Genomic DNA, 18,347 nt, shown 5'->3' with positions numbered 1-18,347 from the left:
CCTGTCCAACAGTGAGGAGAGATTTCTTCTCCTCTATTTGCAGGGTCTTCCTTGCCCTTGTTTTTTAGGGACAATGGGGTCACTTGATTGGGCTGAGAAACTTTGGGCCCTTTCCAGCTCCAAGATGCAGTGACATTCCATGAGCACACACTTCTTAAAAAAATTGAAGTATAGTTGATTTACAATATTGTGTTAGTTTTGGGTGTACAGCAAAGTGATACTGTTATATATACATATTTTTTCAGATTATTTTCCATTATAGGTTATTAGAGCACATACTTTTTAAATGAATATTCTTTTTGTTACCCAGGGAATATCTCCTGAGTTGATTAAATTCTTTTGGTGGAGAACCTGATGAGCTGGAAAAGGAAGGGTTTGCTTATTTAATCTGCTGTATTTATCTCTCACTGCACCTGAACTCTCAGCCTCTGCTCAGCACTGATCAGTAAGTGTGATCTCCCAAACATAATCAGTTTTCACCTTTACAATTTGCACTCATTTTACCACTAACACTGTCTTCCATAAAAAGATCACTTCACAGATAGGTTCCCTCTTCCTTAGAAGGTCTTGCCTTCCTCCTCATGCTTGTAATGACCTTTATCCCATATATCCTTGCTCAGCACAAATTGTCTCTGTTACTCTTTCGGCATCTGCTTTGTATTAGTCTCCTTGGGCAGCCATAAAAAAACAAAACAAAACAAACTGCAGAACAAACACAGACTGCATTGCATGGCTTAAATAACAGAAATTTATTTTCTCACAGTACTGAAGAATCAAAGTCCCAGATCAAGGTTCAGCAGGGTTTGATCCTGGTGACAACCCTCTTCCTGGCCTGCAGATGCCAGCCATCTCATGGCACCCTCACAAGGTCTTTCCTCTGTGCGCACATGGAGTGAGAGAGGTTGAGCTCTCTGATGTCTCATAAGAATACTAATGCTATCAGATCAGGGCCCCACCCTTATTATTTCATTTAAGCTTAATTACTTCCTTAAAGGCCCTATCTCCAAATATAGCCTGGGTGTTAGGGATTTAACATTTGAATTTGGAGGAGGCACAAATATTCAGTTCATAAGACATTCATTTTGCTATGTGTTCATAGTTAATATATATATATGTATATACATATGTGTATATATGCATATATACATATATTCTATCAAGGAACTGTAAGCTCTTGTAACTGTGTCTTGTACATTTTTATACTTTATCTTTTGTTGGTACTGGATTCATGTTTTCTGATATGAGCCATTCACATGCTAATTTCCACATTCATTTTTTAGCATACGTTATTTAATTTAAAAAATCCCCACTTTCAAGGCTGCTTTAAAATTCTAGAGGATTTTTGGAAGATTAAAAAAAAAACTGGTGTTGGAAAATCTCTACCTTATCTAAACTTGAAGGCTTGAAAATGTCAAGAATCTTCTCTTTTCGCAAAGATCTATTTTTGTTCACGTCCATTATATATATATTTAAAGAATTTCTTAGATCAGGTAATTTATGTTAACTTTTAATTTTTTCTTCCTAATTCTGAATTTCAGTGCCTCTGTTGGAAAAATATTTCTCTGCATAATATTTTGTTTTTGTTAAATGCTAGATCACATGCTTAACTCTGATTTTCCGCACTGTCTTGTAATCTTTGAAAATACTAATACCATAGGTATATTCGAAATTGGAAAACTGAAAAATATAGAATGAAATACATATAACAGTGTTTATATTGGCACTAATGGACACATAGCACGTTAAACCATTAAATTCATGCTACAGGGCATTGTAAAAAGAAGACTTTCCTGAACTATTTTTCAAATGCTTCCCATTTCTTTTCCAATGAACATAAATTTTATTTCCTAATTTTCATTAACATCTAGCTCTCCAGAAATCTTGACGTCACACAAGTTTTTCTCAACTTAATTAAGTACATTTTATTTAAAGACTTTTACTTTGAAAAGACTAATCATCATTAAAATTACACTGGATGTTTCATATAAAGACACTGTCTGCAAATACTGATTAGAATGCTGTAAGCAAAAGAAGAAAAAATTAAAACATTGTGGATAAGTGCCATTTAAACTCAATTTCAGAATTTGTAAATCTCAGAAAGGGAAATACTTGAGGTAATATATTAGATTAAACCAAAGTGATGGAATTATTTAGCTAAATGGATTCTTAGCTTGAGCAAAACTCTAATGACTCCATTTTATTTATTTATTTTTTAAACTTGTATTGCATCTTTGTAGCAAAACAATTTATGGAGATTCCAGAATTTTATTTAAGAGGCCATATTGGTTATTGTTATAAGTTTTGGTCTCTTAAAGAATGCATGAAGGAATGCCTGAAGCTGCTGGCAGGATTAGCATTAGTACTATTCAGTGAACTCAGTGAGTTCATATTGATTAAACAAGACAGATGACATTGTTTAATCATTGTTTCTATCTGTCAAGAATCACTAGCATTTAATATATACTCCACTACATTAAGGAAGTTGATAGTCAACAGTTATATGTGATATAAATGTCAGGAAATGAAGATCTAATTTTTCCATTAATGGGCATGTCTGTAATATATTTAGTACTGAAATTCTGTACCCATTATTGCTCTTGATTTCTTTAAAACAGACAGTTAATATCACAAACTATTTAGTATTTAAGGACTGAGAGTTAAAAAGACAGATATAACTGTCACTATGACTATAAGATATTAAGTGTGGAATTCTAATTACTGGACTTGATGGGGAAAGAAATCTGATGAAATAAAAAAGTAATTATTACAAAATTGTTGATAGTGTAGGTAAATGACTTGTCCCTAAAATTAAAAAGTCAAACCTAGTTAATTATATCTTAGCTAATAAAATTGCAGTGATAAGGTTTATAGATTGGTGAAAAATTAATGGACGATTTAATGAATTTTCTGGTAAATCGTATAAGTCAGAAGTAACAATAAGGAGTCTGGAAATGTTTAGAAGAGATTAGATTTACTAAGATATAAAGTAAGGCTAGAAATAGTGAAACTCCATTTCTATACAAGAGGAATTTAAAATTAAATCTGTGCTTTTAAGTTGTATCTCATTGTCTAAAATAGTCTAGTACAATGTAGTATTTAATAAATAATTATTGCATAAATTAACAGTAAAATTAGGTACTGTATGAAAATAAAGGTGGTGTGTATGTGTGTGTGTGTGTGTGTGAATTCTAAGGGCTATAGGCAACATTTCAAAGTGGTTAATTAAAAAAATTATAGTAAGAACATTTAACTTGAGATCTACCCTTTTAATAAAGTTTTATGTGTACAATACAGTATTATTAACTATAGGCATGACGTTGTACAGCAGATCTCTAGAACCTTTCTTGTATAACTGAAACTTTATACCCAATGAATAGAAACTCCCAATTTCCTCTTCCCCCCAGCCCCTGGAAACCACTATTCTACTCTCTGCTTCTATGAGTTTGACTATTTAGATACCTATGTAAGTGGAAGCATGCAGTATTTTTCCTTTGTGACTGTCTTACTTCATTTAGCATAATGTCTTCCAGGTTGATCCATATTGTCACATATTGCAAGATTTCTTTCTTTTCAAAGGCTGAATGATATTCCACTGTATGTATATATTACATCAAAAAGATCCATTTATCCTTTTATGGACATTTAGGTTGCTTCTACATCTTGGCTATTGTGGAGCAATGAACATGGGAGTGCAAATCTCTTTGAGATCCTGATTTCGATTTTTTTTGGTTAAATACTCAGAAGTAAAATTGCTGGATTATATGGTAATTCCATTTTTAATTTTTTGAGGAACCTCTATATTGTTTTCCATAGCAGCTGCACCATTTTACATTCCCACCAAGAGTGTACAAGGGTTTTAATTTTTCTACATCCTTTCTAACATTTGTTATCTTTGGTCTTCTGATAATTGCCATGCTAACAGATGTGAGTTGATATCTCATTTTAGTTTGATTTACATTTCCCTGATGTTCCTGTCTTGCTAGTTGTTTGACATACGGTGTCCAGCACTGTAGCTTGCTGGTCGTTGAGTGAGGCTGGGTCTTGGTGTTGAGATGGAGATCTCTGGGAGATTTTCGCCATTTGATATTACATGGAGCTGGGAGGTCTCTTGTGGACCAGTGTCCTGAAGTTGGCTCTCCCACCTCAGAGGCACAGCACTGACTCCTGGCTGAAGCACCAAGAGCCTTTCATCCACACGGCTTGTAAAAAGCCATTTCCGCGGCTGCCCCCGCCTTCTCTGCAGGATGTCTACATTTCCCTGATGATTAGTGATGTTGAGCACCTTTTCATGTGCCTATTGGCCATTTGTATGTCTTCTTTGTGAAAATGTCTGTTCAAGTTCAGGTTTTTTACCCGTTTTTAAAAATCAGATTATTTGTTCTTCCTTCCTTGCTTCCCTCCCTCCCTCCCTCCCTCTCTCCCTCCTTTATTCTTCCTTTCTTCCTTCCATTCTTTCTTCCTTTCTTTCCTTTCAATTGAGTTGTAAGAGTTCCTTATATATTTTTGATATTAGTCCCTTATCAGATATACGGTTTGTAAATATTTTCTCCCATTCCATAGATTGTCTTTTCACCCTATTAACTGTGTCCTTCGCTGTGCAGAAGCTTTTCAGTTTTATTGCATTCCCATTTGTTTACTTTTGATTTTGTTGCTTATGCTTTTCGTGTTATATCCAAGAAATCATTGCCAAGACCAATGTCATTAAGCTTTTCTCCTATGTTTTCTTCCAGGAGTATTACAGTTTCAGGTTTTACATTTAAGTCTTTAATCCATTTTCGAGTTAATTTTTATGTATGGTGTAAGATAAGAATCCAATATCATTCTTTTGCATGAGGATATTCAGTTTTTCCCAGCATTATTTGTTGAAGATATATCCTTTCCCCATTGTATATTCTAGGGATCCTTACCAAAGATCAGTTGATTGTATTTGCATGAATTTATTTCTGAGTTTTCTTTTTTTTTTAAACTTTAAATTTTATATTGACGTATAGCCAATTAACAATGTTGTGATAGTTTCAGGTGCACAGCAAAGCGACTCAGCCATACATATACATGTATCCATCCTCCCACAAACTCCTTATTTCTGAGTTTTCTATTCTGTCCCATTGGTCTATATGTCTGTCTTTATGCCAGAACCATACTGTTTGATTACTGTAGCTTTGTAATATATTTTAAAATCAGGACATATGAGGCCTCCAGTGTTGTTCTTTCTCAAGATTGATTTGGCTACTTAAGGTTCTTTGTGGTTCCATGTGAATTTTAGGATTGCTTTTATTATTTTTGTAAGAAATGCCATTGGACTTTGATAGGGATTGCAATGAATTTGTAGACCATTTTGGGTAATATAGACATTTTAACAATATTAAGTCTTCCAATCCAGGAACACGGTTTGTCTTTCTACTTGTATGTGTCTTCTTTAATTTCTTTCATCAGTGTTTTATGGTTTTTAGTGTACAAGTTTTTAGCTTTATTGATTAAGTTTGTGCTTAAGTATTTTATCCTTTTTGGTGCAATTCTAAATGGGATTATTTTCTTAATTTCCTTTTCAGATAGCTTGTTGTTAGTATATAGAAATGCAACTAATTTTTGAATGTTGATTTTGTATCCTGCAAGCTTCACTGAATTTGTTGAATAGTTCTTTTTTTTTTTTTTTTTTTTTGAGTGAACTCTTTAGGGTTTTCTTTATATAAGATCATGCCATCTGCAAACACAGATAATTTTACTTCTTCCTTTCTGATTTGGATGACTTTTATTTCTTGCCTAATTGCTCTGGCTAGAACTTCCAGTATTATGTTGAATAGGAGTGGTGAGAGTGGGCACCCTTGTCTTGTTCTTGAACTTAGAAGACAAGCTTTTGGTTTTTCATCATTAAGTATGAAGTTTGCTGTGGGCTTTTGATTTATGACCTTTATAATGTTGAGGTTATTTCCTTCTATTCCTAGTTTGTTGAGAGTTTTTTATCATGAAAGGGTGGTGTATTTTGTCAAATGTATTTTCTGCATCTATTGGGATAACCATATGATTTTTTTTTTAACATCTTTATTGGAGTATAATTGCTTTACAATGGTGTGTTAGTTTCTGCTTTGTAACAAAGTGAATCAGTTATACATATACATATATCATCATATCTCTTCCCTCTTGCATCTCCCTCCCTCCCACCCTCCCTATCCCACCCCTCTAGGTGGTTACAAAGTGCTGAGCTGATCTCCTTGTGCTATGTGGCTGCTTCCCACTAGCTATCTATTTTACATTTGGTAGTGTATATATGTCCATGCCACTCTCTCACTTTGTCCCAGCTTACACTTCCCCCTCCCCATATCCTCAAATCCATTCTCCAGTAAGTCTGTGTCTTTATTCCCGTCTTGCCCCTAGGTTCTTTAGAACCTTTTTTTTTTTTTTTAATATTCCATATACATGTGTTAGCATATGGTATTTGTTTTTCTCTTTCTGATTTACTTCACTCTGTATGACAGACTCTAGGTCCATCCACCTCACTACAAATAACCAAATTTCGTTTCCTTTTATGGCTGAGTAATATTCCATTGTATATATGTGCCACATCTTCTTTATCCATTCATCTGTTGATGGACACTTAGGTTGCTTCCATGTCCTGGGTATTGTAAATAGTGCTGCAATGAACATTGTGGTACATGACTCTTTTTGAATTATAGTTTTCTCAGGGTAAATGCCTGAGAAAGCCCAGGTAAATGGGCTTTCTCAGGTAAATGCCTGGGCTTGTCATATATGGCCTTTATTATGTTGAGGTAAGTTCCCTCTATGCCTACTTTCTGGAGGCTTTTTATCATAAATGGGTGTTGAATTTCATCAAAAGCTTTTTCTGCATCTATTGAGATGATCATATGGTTTTTATCCTTCAATTTGTAAATATGGTTTATCACATTGATTGGTGTATATTGAAGAATCCTCACATTCCTGGGATAAACCCCGCTTGATCATGGTGTATCATCCTTTTAATGTGCTGTTGGATTAACCATATGACTTTTATCCTTCATTCTGTTAATGTGTCATATCACATTAATTGATTTTCATATGCTGAATCACTCTTGCATCCCATAGATAAATCCCACTTGGTCACGGTATGTGATCCTTTTAATGTATTGTTGAATTCAGTTTGCTAGTATTTTGTTGATGATTTTTGCATCCATGTTCATCAGGAATATTGGCCTGTAATTTTCTTTTCTTGTAGTGTCCTTATCTGGCTTTGGTACGACAGTAATGCTGGCATGAATGAGTTTGTAAGTGTTCCCTCCTTTTCACTTTTTTTTTGAAGAGTTTGAGAAGAATTGGCATTAATTCTTCTTTACATGTTTTGTAGAATTCACCCATGAAGCCATCTGGTTTTGGGCTTTTCCTTTTTGGGAGGTTTTTGATTACTGATTCAATCACTTTACTAGTTATAGGCCTGTTCAGACTTTTATTTCTTTATGTTTCAGTCTTAGTAAGTTGTGTGTTTCCAGGAATTTATCCACTTTTTCTAGATTATCCAATTTGGTGGTATATAATTTTTAACAGTAATATCTAATGATTTTGTTAAAATTGCTGCTCTAATCTTTGTTATTTCCTTCCTTCTGCTAATTTTGGGCTTAGTCTTTCTTCTTTTCTAGTTCCTTGAGGGGTAAAGTTAAGTTGTTTGTTGAGATATTTCTTCTTTTTAATATAGGTATTTATTGCTATAAACTTCCCTCTTAGTACTGCTTTTCCTGAATCTCATAGTTTTTAGTACGTTGTGTTTTCATATTTGTTTGCCCGAAGGTAGTTTCATTTTCTCTTTTGATTTCTTCTTTGACAAATTGGTTGTTCAGGGGCATGCTGTTTAATTTCCACACATTTGTGAAATTTCCAGCTTTTCTTCTACTATTTATTTCTAGCTTCATTCAATTGTGGTTGGAACAGATACTTGGTAGGATTTCAGTCTTCTTAAGTTTGTTAAGACTTGTTTTCTGACCTCACATATTGTCTATCCTGAAGAATGTTCCATGTGCACTTGAGAAGAATGTATATTCTCCTGCTGTTGGGTGGAATGTTCTGCATATGTCTGTTAGGACTGCTTGGTCTTCTGAGTGATCAGATTTTGCCTTCTGTACTTTGTCCGTCTCTATTTATTTCTCCCCTTCCCTAATCAGGACTTTTATATTGCCTTTTATCTGTTCAAAACATAAATTCTCCCAACACACATACTTAGGCACCTCTTAAAAGTGCATTTTTCCCTCCTAAAATGTCTCATATTCCCAACTTAAATTTCTACTCCCTTTTTCTACTCTAGTTAAAATACTCATCTGTATAGTTGAATTCCTGGGCTAGATGATTTTCTGACTATTATACATAATAAGATTTGGTTTAGGTCTCCCAGTCTCTGCATATTTGGGGACTGAAAATGGAACAGGATGCTTATCTAGTTTTACTCAGTTTTGGCACCAAAAGTTTTCCCAATTACTAGGTAGGGTTATCATGGACCAGGGGTTTAGTGCACACCCACATTCACATGCACGGAGCCCCTCACTGCCCTAATAATCACTATCTAATCTGCTTTATTTGATGTTGTCAGAGAAATAAAAGTGTTCATAACATGAATATATTTATTCATCTCCACCAAATGTACTGGTTTTGTTACTGTTTCTATAGGTGATTATAGAAAGCTGTAAACATTCAAGTTTTGCAAATAAAATTCTAATGAGTTTTAAGGTGTAATGGCAAAATTTGCAGGCAACTCTGAAGTCTATGGAAAGTAATGTTTGAGAACTACTGTAATCACTTGCAAAACCACTGGTAAATGAGGATCTGGCAGAGTGTGACAAGTTAATATTTGAAGCGAAAAGTGACAAGCAGGGTGACTGGATAAGTTCTTCAAAAGAGAATGATTTGAATTGCAAAGGATTAAGGAAGGTCCTTTAGGAAAATAATGAACCCTTGAGTAATATTGCAAGAAAACAACCCTCTTGTATGATCCTGCTGTCGAGCTTGAGGTAAAAACATCATACAATTTTGTGTGAATAAATTTTTTTAAAGGACACAATAGATTTTTTTTTGGGTAAATTCTAAGAATTGGCATATGATTGTAAATATAACCTCTATTTCACTAAATAGAACATAAACTTACTTAAAAAATTTTTAATTTTGTGTTTCAAACTAAAGTCTCATTCATACTTTTTTTTTTTTTTTTTACTATATATGTAAAATTTTGCCCTGGTTTTAAGGGGGGGTTACTTAGATGTCTTTCCCCTAGACACTGAAAATTGAATAATGAGAAATCTCTATATATGAGCCAGTGTGTGTGTATGTGTTTAGCTATGTAGGTTAAACCCATTTTTTTTTCCAGGAAAGAATAATTTCTTGATTTGTCTGTGCAGTAAAGAAGTTTCCATTGCCTGGGCACTTTCTGTATACCTACAATCAAATAATCTTTTTTATAACAGTAGACAGGCATGCCTATTTAATCACTTTCATATCATAAGGAACTTAACATAAATTAACTTTAACTCAATAGCTAAAAAGCAAATAATTTGACTTAAAATGGGCAAAGTACCTGAAAGGACATTTTTTTTCAAAGAAAATATACAGATGACCGATAGGCACATAAAAAGATGCTCAACATTATAAATCATCAGGTAAATGCAAATCAAAACCCCTATGAGATATCACTTCACACCTGTTAGGATGGCTTTTATTAGAGAGACATCAGATAACAAGTGCTGGTGAGAATGTGGAGAAAAGGGAACTCTTGTTACATCATTGCAAGGAATGTAAATTGATATAGCCACTATGGAAAACAGAACAGAGTCTCCTCAAAAAGTTAAAAATAAAACTACAATATGATCCAGAAATCTCACTTCTGGGTATTTATCTAAAAGAACTGAAATCTGTATCTCAGAGATATCTGCATTTCCATGTTCATTGCTCCATTATTCACAATAGCCAAGGTACAGAAACAATCTAAATGTCCATTGACAGATGAATAAAGAAGCTGTGATATATATATATATCACATTATATATATATATATCACATTATATATATACACATTGTATATATAATATATATATATATATATATATATATATATATATATATATATATATATATATATACCCCCACATAATGGAATATTATTCAGCCATGAGAAAGAAGGAAATCTTACCATTTGCAACAACAGAAATAATCTAGAGGATATTATCCTAAGTGAAATTAGCCAGACGAAGAAAAATACTGTATGATCTCACTGATACACAGAATCTAAAAAAGCTGAACTTGCAGAAAAAGAAAGTCAAATGGTGGTCATCAGGAGCTGGGGTTGGGTGGTGGGAAAGATGGAGAGATGCTAGACAAAGGGTACAAGCCTTCAGTTATAAGATGAATAAGCTCTGGGCTTCCCTGGTAGCACAGTGATTAAGAATTGGCCTGCCAATGGGTTTGAACCCTGGTCCGGGAAGAGACCACATGTCACGGATCAACTAAACCCATGCACCACAACTACTGAGCCTGCACTCTAGAGCCTGCGAGCCACAACTACTGAAGCCCACGCACCTAGAGCCTGTGCTCCGCAACAAAAGAAGCCACGCAGTGAGAAGCCTGCGCACCGCAGAGCAGAGTAGCCCCCGCTCGCCACAGCTAGAGAAAGCCCGTGCGCAGCAACGAAGACCCAATGCAGCCAAAAAAAAAAAAAAAAAGGGCCTTGACAAATTATTATTAAAAAAAAAGATGAATGAGCGCTGGGGATACAATGTACAGCATGGTGACTCTAGTTAATAATACTGCGTTGTGTACTCTAAATTTGCTGAGACTTAAATGTTCTCACCATGTACAAAAATAAGGTAACTATGGGAGGTGATAGATGTGCAAATTAACCTAATTGTGGTAATCAATTTACAAAGCATATGTATGTAAAACCCATCACATCGTACACTTTAAATATGTACAATTTTATTTTTCAATTATCCTTCAATAAAGCTGAAAAAATAAAAAATAAAAAATATCCCCACAATCACTTTAATATGAAAATATATGCATTATATTTTAAAATCGTTTAAAATATTCCCCTTAAGTTTTAATGTGTTTTCCCTTTAAACAGAAAAATTCAGAAGGTAAGGAGGAAATAATATTGTAATATATACCTATACTGTAAGTAATAATATACTCATAGTATTGCCATCTAGTAACAAGCACTTGTAACACTGTAGTATGTTAACATCTTTCCTTCCAGTTGTTTTTCTACGTGTAACAATATTGAATTTGTATCATTGTTATCTTGGAATTGTTCTTAAAGTCTCAAAACCAACCAAGCAAACAACCAAACCTCCAAACTAACAACAAACAAATAAAAAAATGCACAGGTAGCATGTACATCCACTCTACAAGAGCTTTCAAGGTGGCATCAATAATATTTCCGTAAGATTATTAAGGTGGCAGAACTAGCCCCCTACCCTTCATCCCTCTTCCTTTCCCTAGTCTATATGAATACTCTACTCAAGGGATCTTATGAACTTTTAGAGATGTGAGCTGTTGGCCTCTTCAGAGGAATGACACGTACAGCATGGTTCCAATAGAAAACCTTGTAAGCTTGGAGGGGGAGGGGTGACCAGGAAAGGGGAGGTAGGTATCTTATTCCCCAGCTGGACACTTATGCGTCAGATGTAGTGACCTGGCCTCTGTGCCTTTTTGAAGTGGGAGTGGGGAAAATAATTCAAGAGTGGTTGGGGGAGGAAGATAGAGAAGTAAAGCTGTTTTTCACTCTCATTTTTTATTGGGATGAAGATGTGTCCTTTTCCAGTGGGTCAAAGGAACATCAAAGAAAGCATCTGAGGTCAGTAGTCTGTTTCATGGCCCACCTGAGAGAACTGGCCTTTGGGAAGGGGACGCCTGATGAAGGATTTTGGGTGAATGCTAGTGGAGTTAAGAAGCAGCTAAACTGGAGTGAATTCCCCATGTCAGCAGACTGCTCAGTGAGGGCGTTTCTCTCAGGGCCTGCTGAGAACCTGTACCAGAAGCCCTTGGGAGCATTATAGCTGTGAGGGGCTAGAGCAGCTGCATTAATAGTACACCTTTGCTCTATTTCTGTAATCTCTCTTCCTACCCATTTCTGGAAGTGCTAGAAGCAAATCAGCAAAGAAGAGGGGAAGAGTGAAGGAGAGCCCTTGTCTCCATTCCAAGCTCCCTCCTGCTGGGGGAAAGGCCAAGATGAACACAGAACTGAAGGCCAGATAGAGAGTTTTTTTTTTTTTTTTTTTTTACTATACACTTCTTCCTATATTTTCCTTGTGTATATTCTTGGGGGTCTGTGTGTTTTTTTTCCCTTTTTTTAAAAAATTTTATTTATTTATTTATGGCTGTGTTGGGTCTTTGTTTCTGTGCGAGGGCTTTCTCCAGTTGCAGAGTGGGGGCCACTCTTCATCGCGGTGCGCGGGCCTCTCACTATCGCGGCCTCTCTTGTTGCGGAGCACAGGCTCCAGACGCGCAGGCTCAGTAATTGTGGCTCACGGGCCCAGTTGCTCCGCAGCATGTGGGATCTTCCCAGATCGGGGCTCGAATCCGTGTCCCCTGCATTGGCAGGCAGACTCTCAACCACTGCGCCACCAGGGAAGCCCCAAGATTGAGATTTTAAACTCTATTAGACTAGACTGAAATTCTTAACATTTGAGAATGACTGGAAGCTATAGGATCTGTCCGAGATGTCATTAAAGGATGGGAAAAGGAAATTCAACAGACCATGCTTGAAGGCAGTGAATGGAGAAAAATAAAACCACACCATCTTTGTATCCCACTGAGTTCAGGGCTGTTCAATGGGCCAGTCTTATGTGCATATAGACAGCTGAGGTTACACTGTTGATTTCACAATGTTGTTTTGCTTTTCAAAATTTAACTGTGGTGTCAAAATATTTTTCTATAATATTAAAAAGTCTCTTATTTATGTGCATTTATGTTTTGAGGTGGTTATAAAGCCTCAACTCACAGAGGAGAAGGTAGCCTTACTCATCTTGCTGCTGGTACTCAAAGAACAGGACACTTGATCCTCCAATCCTGAAATTAGCTCTTTAGAGAGAAGGTAGTGGAGAAGAGGTGTGTTTGTGTGTGTGTGTCCGTGTCCTCTCTTATCTGCCCTAGTATCTTTCATGGTAGCACACTGAAATAAGATGTTTTACATAACATAAAAGGAATTAAACATAATATTAAAAGACAATGTGGTCTATTTTATAGACTGTCTTCAACTAGTTCTTTATTCCTCCAATTTTACTGTTTTAAATAAAGTGGTGCATAAACATCTTTGTGTAGAAACTTTTACTGCATTTAGGATTATTTTCTCAGGATGGATATCTATAAATTGCAACTAGAATAGATAGAATACATTTTTAAAATGCTGATTATATATAAAAATATCCTCTTAGGGATTTGATATGAAAGAAAAGGAAGACAACAAAAATCATGTTACATACCATCATCCAGAGAAGGGCATTACAATTATTTTCTTAAAATATTTTGCCTATGCTTAAATATTTTAAAAGTGAGATCATGATATAAGGTAAGATTTGTATACTACTTCTCCCCAATTAATATTATATCATGAGAATTTTTCCATATTCAAATATTTTTGAAAATTTGGTTTTAAAGACTAAATAGTATTTTACTGATTTGATTTACAAAACTTTAGTTTTCTTTTTCTTTATCATGAATAGTTAGATTGTTTCAATTGTTTGGGGATTATGATGCTGCACTGAACATCCACGAATAAAACTTTTTCACATACATATATGATTTTTTCCTTAAACTGGAGTCCTAGAAATGGAATTCTTGCATCAAAAGTTAGGAATATTTTGCTACCTTGCTTTCAAGAAAGTAAGCACCAAATTTTCAGTCCTACAATTTATGAGACGCATATATTTTTATTCTTATTTATACCCCACTTGGCATTGAGAATTACATGAAAAATTTTGCAAGTTTCATGAGGAAAACTGATATCATTTTAATGTTCATATCTTTGATGATTAATGAGATTGAACTTTTCATTGAATGTTTATTAGTTGTTTGTGTTTCCTCTTGTGTGTTCTCTGTTCATGTTTTTTGCTAATTTAGCTATTTGATGCATTTGTATTTTAAAAGAGGAACTCATTAACACAAATAAATCACTAATTAGTGAACCTATGTAGGAAATACTTTCCAAGCAGAGGGAGATCTTTCTCGTTTGCCTACTCTTTAAAAAAATATATTTGATAAAAAAATATATTGATTATCTACTTGGTATAAGGAACTGTGCACTGTGGGAAATAAATTGGAGAACAAAAGTTTCTGGCCTTCAAGGAAGAGACTATTGTATGGCTCGAGTTTACATGACTGTGTCTATTGCTTCTAAAAGCTTACCAACTTCTCATTAAGAAATTATACAAACTAACTGTTAGAGAAAATATGAGTAATAACAAAAACGAGAGAATAATTACTCGTAATTCTTTCACCTTAATGTATCACTTCTATACTTCTTAGCTTTTTATTTTCTTTGCATTTTGATATAGATGTAATCAGACTTTACATAGTATTTGCATCTTGCTCTTTTCTACTTCACATTAGAGCTTAACCTAGTCTTTTGTTAGTAGATGTCATTATTCTAATGACTGGATCTCTCTATAATTTATTTAATTGTACTCATATTCGGGGGCATTGAGATTTTTCCCTTTTTTCAGTATAATTTCTTTAGGTCTGTTCTATATTTCTTGGCAACTTAATTTTTTTCACTTGATAGTGTATGATGGGCATACTACTGAACTATTTGCATTTAAAATATAAACTTATTAGATGAAGCTAATTAGAAAGACTTAAGGAGTGACAAAGAATGATTTGGGAAAAATCATGCCACTTTTTACAGGTAATAGTTTTTTGGATAGTTTCCTTGTGTATCCCAGATCACACCACAGTAACTGCTACTTGTGTGTTGTTGCACTGGAGAGAGCTGTAGACTCAGTGATAGGAGACCCGGTTCATACTTCTCCACGTGATCTTGGCTAAATTATGCTTTTACAGTCTCTGTTGTGTCTCCATAATGTATAACTTCTAAAGCCTGCGCTGCAAGATATTGTTATGAGGACTTAATAAAATAGCATAAGTGCCTACTATAATATGAGCTCCAAATTGGTTCAAGTTAATGCTAGAATCCTCCCTCCCTCATTTAATCCCTCCCTTTCATTTTGGCTATTTGGGAGGAAAACTGGAGCTTGAGTTGGTTTCAAGGGTTAGATTTTTTTATTCCTCTTTTGCAAATTCTTGTAGGAATAGGCTCTTAATCGTGGCTGAGCCTTAAGTTTTCTTGAACCCCCCCCCAAAATATAGTAATTACTGATTTTCAGTAATTCAGTACAATTTCAGTTTACTCTAAGGCAATGTGTGAACATAATTTCAGTTCAAAGAAATATTTTCTTTGGTTGACATTTGCCAGAGTATCTCAGGCAGAGCCAGGATTCTGAGTCACAGCCCATGAGGCTGCTGCTTTTTCACGAACTCAGGCTCCTGCCTCTCCTTTGTATGTACTTCTACTAGACTTTATTCTCCCTAATCATGTCCTTAAAATTTGTCCTTTACATAGTTTGCTTATCAGATGAGTAAGATTTTTGACACAACTTGAACAGAATTACTCAAGATAGTCTATCCTAATTCCACAGTAATATAGCTAAAGTTACCTTTTAGGAGGTAAAATGAAATTTTAAAAGTGCACCTGCTCACAATACCTTTCATTTTCATGAGAGAAATGATACCTATATGTGTGCTTTTCCTATCAAACACAAAGGCATTACAGAAATAAAATGGGAAATCCCTGTTCTGGAAAAGCTGCTTTCAGTTTTAGAACCCAAAGTTAAAGGGAAACTGAAATTTAATCTGTAGTAAATGTGTCCTTCACTATATAGCATGTGCTTTACTGGACATGAGCCAGATTATAATGTCAATAGTTTGCAGATGAGCAGAATGAAGGAACATTATACATATATACTCAAAAAGAAAAGCCATTTCTCCCAGGTGATTTTGAAAAAGTAGAGATGCCATGAAATTTATTGTTTAAAAAAGAAAAGCATGTTTCAATATAATTATCGTATATTGTGTATAGCTTATATTTTTCTTTCTCTGTGTTAGTATGATAGGGGATAAGGAGGGAAGGTAATGAATTCTATTGAGTTACCGAGATAGAGTGTGTGCAGGATAGGATGAGGGGGAGGGGAAGGGTGAAGGCATAGTGAGAGGGCAAAGCCTGGATTGTGCTCCAGAGTTGGATGACTTCACTTCAGATCCCATCTCTGTTCTGAACTACCTGCTTGACCCTGGGCAAGCTAATTAAATTCTCTAAGCCTCAGTTTCTTTACTTTTAAAATTGGATAATGATAATACCTACCATATACTGTTGCTATGAAGTGAAATTACTTTGGCAGGGTACCACACAGTAAACATTCTTGTAGTGGAAAGTTATTGTTATTCTTAATAAATTTTAGCATCTCATATTTTACTATAAAATAATCTGTTTGAGACTCGGGGTGGTTAGTAGTTTGATGCTTAATAAATTCAAAGGAATAACTGATGATTTGGTTATTAAAAAGCCGGTCCCAAACTACCCATCCTATCCAAGTTACAGGGAGGGATAAAATACAGTACAGAACTTAGCTATTATATATAAAAACAGTGATAGTAAAAGCAAATTGTGGGAGAAATTTATTTGCATATTTAAAGAATTATGCTGTCAGGAGTTTCAATATTCCTTAGTGCCTGTTTCTTTTGAAGTACAAATTTTCAAAGAAGAATATTGAATACTTGAATTCACTAGTACCTTGGTGCAAATGATTTTTATCAGTCCTAAGTCTTTCTTCAACTGGAAAGGATTGCATGAAACCACTTGGGGAAAGAATGAATAAAATAGAGGCACGGAGAAAGTGGGAAAAGAAGGTAGAAAGGAGGGAAGCAAGACCTGTCATGCAAGTTTCCTAGTTCATAATTTTACTGTCAACCATGTACAGAAAAATATTTTGTACAGAAAAAATATTTTGCTTGATTTTTCTATTATTTCTTTGAAAATTCTCAAGAAAATGTCACATAAATTGCTTGGGAAAACTTTTTTCAAGATTAAGCCTTTTGAAAAGAACATGCAATGATACAAAAATTATTCTTGAGTCTAGCATCTGCTTGAGTTAACAATCCAAACTCACTCCTTTCATTCTGAGCTAAACTTTTTTTTTTTAAATAAACTCTTTATTTTAGAATAAACTTAGATTTAGAAAAATGTTGTAAAGATAGTACAGGGAGTTCCAAATACTCTTCACTCAGCTTCCCCTAATTTTAACATCTTACATAACCATGGTACATTTGTCAAAACCAAGGAATTCACACCGGTATGATGCTGTTAACTAAACTCTAGACTTTATTTGAATTTCAACTTTCTATTAATGTCCTTTTTCAGTTTCAGGATTCAACTGGGACATCAGATTGCATTTAGTCTTCTCTGGTCTGTGATAGTTTCTCAGTCTTTCCTTGTGTATTAGTTTCCCATTGCTGCTGTAACAATAACCACAAATTTAGTGGCTTAAAACAATGCAAATTTATTATCTTACGGTTCTGGAGGTCAGAAGTCAGAAAGTAGGGTAAAATTTCACTGGGATAAAATTAGGGTGTCCACAGGGCTGTGTTCCTTTCTGGAGGCTCTAGGGGAGAATCCATTTTCTTGTCCTTTCCAGCTTCCAAAGGCTGCTCACGTTGCTTGGTTTATAACCCCCTTTCATCTTCAAAGCTGGCAATGTCTAGTCAAGCCTTTCTTACAATGCCATCTCTCTGTTTCTGACCTTTCCGTCTCCCTCTTTCCCATTTAAAGATCCATGTGATTATATTGGAATCATCATGGTAATCCAGGATAATCTCCTTATCTTAAAGTCAGCTGATTGGTAACCCAAATTTCACCTACAGACTTAATTGCCCATTAAGATATATTTGGTGGGCCATTATTCTGCCTATTACAGCCCACCTTCTGGCTCCCAAAGACTCATGTCTGTTCCACATCCAAAATACATTCATCCAAAGGTCTTCAAAGCATCAAGTCCAAAATATCATTGCTTAAAAGTTCCTAGTCTCATCAGCTACATCATCTAAATCAGTTAAGAGTAAGGCTCTGTGCAGAATCCATCTGGGGCACAATTTCTATCTGTCAACAGGAAACTCAGGAAACAAATTATTTACTTCCAAAATACAATGGTGGGAGAGAAATAGGATACCATAGCTATAGATGTTTGATTCAAGAGAGGAGAAAATAGAAGAAAAAAAGGAGTTGTAGGGTATTATAACCTTTAAACATTCATATTTTCCTGTTGCCCTAATGTGCC

This window comes from Balaenoptera ricei, chromosome 7 (genome assembly GCF_028023285.1).
Source record: "Balaenoptera ricei isolate mBalRic1 chromosome 7, mBalRic1.hap2, whole genome shotgun sequence".
In the NCBI taxonomy this organism is placed as follows: domain Eukaryota; kingdom Metazoa; phylum Chordata; class Mammalia; order Artiodactyla; family Balaenopteridae; genus Balaenoptera; species Balaenoptera ricei.
The sequence above is the reverse complement of the archived record's forward strand: the minus strand, read 5'-3'. Positions refer to the sequence as shown.